The sequence below is a fragment of the Dromaius novaehollandiae genome, chromosome 8 (genome assembly GCF_036370855.1).
Source record: "Dromaius novaehollandiae isolate bDroNov1 chromosome 8, bDroNov1.hap1, whole genome shotgun sequence".
NCBI classification, from domain to species: Eukaryota; Metazoa; Chordata; class Aves; order Casuariiformes; family Dromaiidae; genus Dromaius; species Dromaius novaehollandiae.
In genome coordinates this window covers 27,197,810-27,205,530 of record NC_088105.1, presented here as the reverse complement: position 1 = coordinate 27,205,530, position 7,721 = coordinate 27,197,810, and the positions used below count along the sequence as shown (strand labels likewise).

Sequence of the window (7,721 nt, the reverse complement as noted above, 5' to 3'; positions counted from 1 at the left end):
TTCTAATCATTTGAGGCTTGCAGCGTAAAGCCCTAACTGCATGACAGGCTGAGTTATTAGGTGTTGATGGAAATCTGATCAAATGGACCATCAGAAGTTGGGGGGGACTCGGGGGGGTGTCTGTTATAAACTCGACCATAATGACAGCTTTCCTCATCTTACGCCTGTGACATGAAGAGGGAGCTGTAGCTCTTCTGACACACCGCTCCGCCTGAACGGGCGCATCCAGCCAGGCTCCGGAGCTCGGCGCCTTCGCCGCTCTCCCTCGCTCCTCCGCTCTCCCTTCTCCTTCACTCACTCACTCACTCACTCTTCCTTCTTTTTTTTCTCCCCCCTCTCTTTTCCTGTGCCCCTGTGCCAGTTAATTTAAATGTATCTGTTCAAGTGGAGCTAATCCATGCAAATCAGAGGCACTGGCTCCCAGGGCTCGATTCACAAAGAGAGCTCAGCTTCAGGAGGTCACTCGTTCACAGCTGCTCCTCCCATTATATTTTTCCCTTATTGCAGAACTGCTGCATGTATACAGTGACTGAAAGGACTCAATTTACTGCAACTGCTGCCTGGTTTTACTTACAACTTTCTTTAAAGGGGGACCTACCTTCTATCAGTCTCACTAAGGTAGGAAGTCTGCTTCTTCTAAAGCCGTGTAATGCCTCCAGTGTGTGCTCATTATCGGCTCCCACCGTAATGATGCGTATTGTTGTCAGAATTAGGTCCTGATAGAATTGCGCCAGGTGCTTGCTGCCTTTGTTACTTGTGTGTAGAGGTGCAACTGTTTAAGCGGCTGTTTTTCTGATGTTTATTTAGTCAGCTATATCCCCCCCCTTTTTTTTCTTTTTCATAATGGCAGGTAGCTTCTTAGCACAGAAGCTCTCTGATCTACAAATGTAATCTTCTGTCAAGTTTTGCTTTTCTTTAAAAAAAAATGTTTTCTAATGTGTACATAAGTTAATGCAGTGCTCTGTATCCCCCAAAGGCAAATAGTATCACCAGGGCTTTCTGGCCTGAAACCTTATTAAGGTGCTATCTTTGGAGCAGAACAAACTGTTGAAAGATTTTAAACAAAAATAAAAAGGTCACATTTTACTTTGCAGTGGTTGTAAACAAGGAAACTCCAGGCCTGACTGCAAATGGGCCTGTCATGAATTTGGACCACAAGATAAACATCTTGTTATTAGAATAGCCAGCAGTAGTAGAAGTAGTGAAATGGAGCCCTTATAGTTATGTGTTAATATCTATTGTTTAGAAGGGTTGGACATGTAGTTCCTGCTTTGCAAACAAAGTGCAACTCAAAAACAACTACTTGGATATGATTTGTAAGAAACTCTTTAAGAAAAGAAAAGCCAAGCGCTACTTTGTTAGTTACATTCTAACTTTAGGTGTATATCACGTGAAATACTGAACAAATACATCTGACAGTACCTACTGGTTTTATGAAAGCAGACAGTAAATCTTGCATTTATATATGTGTATTTATTTAAATTTGTTATCAGAATTGAGGGATACAAATGATAAAAATAACTTTATAAAGACAAGCTGAGATGTATTAAATCACAAATAATATATTGGAAGAAAAGCGCAATGAAAAAAAAAATATTCTGACTTACACTTGTCCCACAGTAAAGTTTTTGTTGCCTTTCACAGCTGGAGTTAATAAATGACAATGATTAGATTTGGAGCCACCCTGCTTTTATAGGGACTTACTATATGACACATCCCAGTTAATCAAATAACAGTTCTGTGAAGCTTTAGACAGAGCTTAAAAAGAAAATTAAGTTGATAGGACAGAAAGAGAGGCACCAAGATTCCCAAACATATCCTCTCTGATTTCTTCAAGCATACTTGAGGCATAAATTTTCTGTTTTACCTTTCTGGATCAGATACTTCTGGTTAGCAAGCTTCAGGAAAGACTCTTTGCTCCCTATGTTAAGTATTTCAGAGCCTAAAATGTGCATCTCTTCTCTTTGAGATACAGTCTGCTTTCTGAAAAAAATGCATTCTGATTTTGGTGTACAGTACAAACCCAGAGAGCCTTGTCATTGTTAGCATAAAGAAGACATCTACACAAGTATTACTGTGCAGAGGGCAATCTTTCTTTCTCTGGCATTTGTTAGGTTACTGTACATAGAATTTAGCAGATAAATATCTTCTGCTTCATGGCATTTTAGAGATCCTATTGGTATGCAGGTTACCCTGTGAGGATGGCAACTGAAAAAAAAAAAATGTTTTATAGGAGTGTGTAATAAAAGCCCTTCACAATGATGTAAGTGGAGTCTGACCTTTCTTTCTTATCCTGTAATTAGAATTTTTATTAACTCTTTCAAGTGCAGAGTTTTTTAAGTAAATTGATGTTACCTAAGGAGAACAAGTCTGTATTTTTGAACTATGAGTATAAAAAGTACAAATTTTAGAATTCTCTCCAGACAAGGAGAGAGAGAGATTCTTCCCAGCAATTTACTCCACACAAAGCAATTTTTATTTATAGGAAAAGAAAGACTTGATATGAAATCATTCTACTCCCCCTCAGAAGGGAGGTGGGGGGGAGGAGAGAAAAGCATTTCTAGAAAAGACTTCTTCACTTTGAAAAGAGGAGGGAGATGGATTTTAGAGAAGAGAGCTGAACTTCAAGAAAGATGTTAAGGATCTTTTGTTTGACCAAATCTCTGGCCAGGATAAAGTTGGAAAGTAAAGGTGATCCCTGTGGAGTTTAGTAATATAGAGAGATGAGATTAGATGACTCACCACTGGAGATATGAAAAGGGGACAAAAAGGCCTTTCTGAGAAAGATTTTTTGTAAATGGATTAAAATATTGTTGCAGCCGACAGTTATTTCTTGCTTCCTTCCCACCTTTTATCCAATGACCAATGCCTTACAGGGACAAAAGTGCTCCTTAGTGAGTCATCAGCAGCATTTCATAGAGTTATTTCCAAATTATGTACTTGATTCTCCTTGTAGGTTCGCCACGTTTACCTGGCATAACTCAGTTTAATTCCTTGGTATCTTGGAATAAATGAGAAGAAATCAAGTGTTTATATTATGTAGGCCTCTGGATGTATTTTCAGGAAACTCTCAGAGGAGCAAACCTTTATGTTACATTTTAAGTTAGTTTGTACTGTATAGTTTTCTAAACCAAATTGTCAGTGTCCATCTACAGCCAGTTCCTTTTTTTCTACTGCTGTGGTTTCTTCATCTCCCTCTGCAAACTTGCCTTTGCTATAGTAACTCAGTCAAACATCTCTTCAAGATAAGTTACCTTTTACTCCAGTGCAGTGTGGCAGAATCTATAGGATGCGGTAAACCCTTGTAGCCATATATAATGCAGGGCTCTTACTCCCATCAGGCTCTCTTCTTCTGGTTTTACAGAAGACACTTAAAAAGATAAATTATCATCCTAAAAGGGTGCTATAGAGATTGTTAATAAGTTCCATCCAACTTTTAAAGGCCTTAGTTGTTTCAGCTCTGAGCAGATACACTTGCTAAACTATACCTGAAAAATATTCTAGGGAGGTAAGAAAATTTGGGAATCCTAAAAAGCAAGTGATAGAACTTTTGAGAAAATGCACAGCTATAAATGGACTGGGGGGAAAGAAAATCTAATTGTCAACAAGGTCTTCAGTCAGTGATTTGTCACTGGTATTTTCTATAACTACAGAAAAAGAATATGTTCCCCACAGCTTCTAATCAGATTATATACACAATTATATCATATTCTCCTTTTTTATCACTGCCTTGTACTGGAGAGCATATTGTTGAAATGTAATGTTGCCGAATACAGAGCTTTCATTTCATTTCTTTTGCAGATAAAGCATGCGTATACTTCTAGGGGTTAAGAGCTGAATCAGATCCGTAACGTGCCTCCTGACAGCCTTTGAAGTTGCTCTGTATTTATTATTTATTTATTTACTTACTTTGGTCTGAAGGTTTAGATTGGCATCCTTTTACGTGTTTGGAATGCTTCAGCAGATGTAAGATGCCTAGTAATAACTGAAATCAGCCCGAGGCTTTGTGTATCCCTCTTCCCCAGGAACTGCACCCGAGCTTTAGTAACAGTGGAGAATTGTATGCAAACATCCATTCTCATGAGAACATTTCATTTTTCTGCTCTATCATACTGTCTTTATCATTTCTAGAGGTGCTTTAAGACAAGTCCAACCCTTTTACTACCCCCTCTCCCCAGTGTCTGTTTTGGGGAGTTTGCATGAAAATTTTCACTGTTGAAATGCTCCAAAAGAGGGACAGATAAAGAGAAAATAAGTGGAGTGGAAATGAATCTTTAAATGGCAAGTCTGTGAAACATTGAACATGGTTATCTGACGTTATGTCAGAGAGTGTTATCTCTTCAGGAGAAATAAGCAAGAGCAGTCCACACAGAAAAGTAATTGTTGCTTTACTTCTGTCTGTTTATTTGGGATGGCTTGAACTGTCTCCCACTTTTTTATTTCTCTCAGTGTGAAAAGATTAACTATTAGAAATGCAGCCGGTAGGCATCTGACTGAAAAGCTATGTTCATTTGACCTTTGGACACAAAATATGTAATGCAAACAAGAATCTAAACAACCTCAAAACATCACTGAGTACAAGAAATGTGCAGAACGCAGGTCAGTAGAAATGCAACACTTTAAAAAAAAAAATCCCTCAGAGTAGCATTTCTTTCTCAGTTCTACATCTGAATTTCAGGTGCTGAGGATTTGACCAGTGTAGCTGGGGCAAGAGATCCGTGGCCAGATTCTGCATTAGTTTTAACAACTGAGACTGAAATGTTAGGGAGAGGAATAAAGGGGAAAAAAAGGAATGTAAGAAATGTTTAACCAATAAGTACATATTTCTGAAAGATTAGGTTTTGTAACTCTACAATGGATGCATAGGAATTAAGGAGGTATTTAAAGTCTGTATGATGCTGTCACTAATTTTTTTTAAGGTTTCATTTGTCATGCTATTGTGACATCCCATCACTCCATTAATTCTGCCAGCTTGGTTTGTTGGGTTTTTTTTACCCTTAGGGGCAACGTTACATAAACATGTGCTGGTGTGAATGGATAAAAGTGAATCCTTCAGTAACTAGCCACTATTTCTTACTTCTCTTCCTATCGATTCATAAAGGACTAGGGCAGAAGACACCAAATGCGTCCCATGCGATGCAGATGGCTGAAAGAGGGATTCAGGTGCTGTCTGTGGAGAAATACGCTAGTCATAAGAGTCCAGTAGAGCCAGGACTCAGATATTTTGTTTGACCCTATAGAGAAATCTGCACATTAACGAAGAAGATCAATTAGTTGCTAAATGCAAATAACTGCCCCAAAACAATTTCTGTCACCTAATCTTTGCACTATCTGTGTTAGCTGTGTTCATAGAACAATAACAATACAACATTAACTGACAGCCTAAAATTAAACAAAAGAAATTTTAAAATTTGGTCCAGTCATCCTGAGAGTAGGTAGTGCTCATCACATTTCTGACTGAGGCAAGAATGGTTTAGTTGGAGGATTTAAGTTTTTCTTACTAAAACTTTATTGTCCATGTTGAGTCCAAACGTGATCAGTGCAGAAGCACTTGAGGAAGCAGGCAGCTCAGAAGGGGAGATCCAGTCATAGGCCACATCTACACAAATTTTTTCCATCAGCAATAGTTTGAGTATGTGCTTCCTGTCCAGTGAGTCAGGGATAACCTTGTGCCTCCTTTCTCAGAGGAGGGAAGGATAGTCCTCACTGAGATACCCGAAGGCTGATGAAGAGGACTATTAAGCACGTCAGAAAATTACACTGGTGGTGCTCGCTTGGTACCATTGGTCTCCCAAAGTCCACCAACCAGCCTCAGGCTGCTTAAATGTACAGGACATGGTTTCTAGTCAGTACATTTGGTTTTAATTTATTCAGAATTACATTAATAGATTGTGAAGAACATATCCATACAGTATGGAGTTTCTTTGCTTCTTCTTTGTCTCGTTTGGCATGTTTCTTCTCCCCACCATTCCAGTCTCTCTTTGTGGCTCCACTCCATCTCCCCCCCAAAATTCATCAAAAGTGTACCATAAAACCTGTTTAATTTCTTACAAAAGATTATCGTAAGTGTGCTTTTAATGTAATGATGTCAGTGGCAGATGATAACATGTATTAGGTAGTGCAAACTGCTGATTATCTGTCAGGATAAATCTGTTTATTTCAGAAATAGCAGTCTGACAACCCCCTGTTGTTAATCATGAAAGTACATGCTAATGCCAGGTACTGTTTGGTTGGATTTTCTCAGAGGAATGTGTTTGTTAGATTTTTGCTTTGACAATCTTCACACCAAGTTTTGCAAATTTTTTGTATATTTTTTCTTAAGAGAGTGTCTAGAGCAAAGCCGCTGATCTACAACTTAGGTTCACAGCAATTCAGAGGAAGGAATGACTTGTGAAAAGAGAGAGTGGATTATAGGATTACACAGCAGTTCAGACTGTGCCTGTGGCTGGGTTCGTCTTTAGTAATTTCAATGAAGACCCATTAGTGAAGAACAGAAAAAAGCACAAGGAAAGTTAGGGAGTTCTTTTTCCCCAGGAGTTACTTCTCTTATATTTGTTTATTTATTTTTCAGTATTTACAGCGGTTCCTAATTATATCCAGGACTAAAAAGACCATCTCCAGATGATGCTCCTAGCATTCCTCTTTAATGAGATAAATGGCCAGCCAGCTTTTATAATGTTGTGAATTCAACCCAGCTTTTGTGTTGTAGAAAATGAGTATTATTTATTTGAAGTGAAACATAAATGGGATACTGAGGCATAGTTTGCCAAATCTTAGGTGAAGAGGTATTTTGTCTGACTTTATTGCATTTTGATCATTTCATGAATGCTGTAAAATGCTGAATAGCATCATAAAAATTGATATTTATATTGACATTTCAGGATTCTAAATAGAAGCTTGGAAAATCTAAACAGACTTCAGTATCTCCACAGCTGTTCTTCCAAACCCATCTGAGTTCTGGCTAATTCACTTTTTCTCCCCACATACCCTCAATTGGCCCTAATATAAACATCTCTCTCTAAAGCAATTTCTCCCCAGAAGATTATGCACATCTTCATCTTAATTCAGAATTTACATGTGTACTTTGCATATTTTTGCATCAGTATGTGTTTTAAATTAGATAAAGGTCACTGTCATTCATAATCAAGAAGAAGGTGTATAAAAGGTCAGGATTCAATAAAAAAAACTGATTAGATGTAGAGGTTTGTTCATATGATTCAGTATATCATTGGATAAGTGGAAATCATGAGTCAACAAATTAACCTTGGTATAATGGGTTACTTGCTTCATTAGGAGCAGAAATGAGATTCACAATTTTTTTTCCATATACTCCTTGTTTGTCTCTGTAATAAAAAGAGATACTGTGTTGTTGATACTTACACTACTGAGTATTTTTATAATTTAATTTGGCTTAAAATGCAACACGAATCACAATTCTTGTGTTAAAAAAGGAACTGAGGCGCCAAATACATTTGCTAGGAATATAAATATCAATGAAGTGAAAATTATTTGCTGTAAAAATAGATAAGCAAATTTAAAATAATGGCCTGTGTGTTTTGTATAGGCTTCAGTTTGAGCATATTAAAGAGCCCGTGGTAGGGGAGACTGTTCAGGTCTAGTGTCAGGAAAGTCAAATGAAAATGAGGATGGACTAAGGGCAAGGATAAACTTGTGCTCAACACATAGGGTCAGCCACAGACTGTCTACATGCTCTTGGGTAA

At 37.9% G+C, this 7,721-nt stretch overlaps 1 protein-coding gene across 1 annotated transcript in view; it reads left to right on the top strand.

Annotated features, from left to right (window-relative positions):
• The first annotated feature begins 471 nt into the window (after positions 1 to 471).
• Positions 472 to 7,721, top strand: part of ADGRL2 (adhesion G protein-coupled receptor L2) — a 386,461-nt gene continuing 379,211 nt past the window's right edge. Inside the window, exon 1 of the mRNA XM_026116423.2 lies at positions 472 to 618. The gene's annotated coding sequence lies outside the window, so the exon portion shown is untranslated. The remainder of the gene's footprint in view (positions 619 to 7,721) is intronic.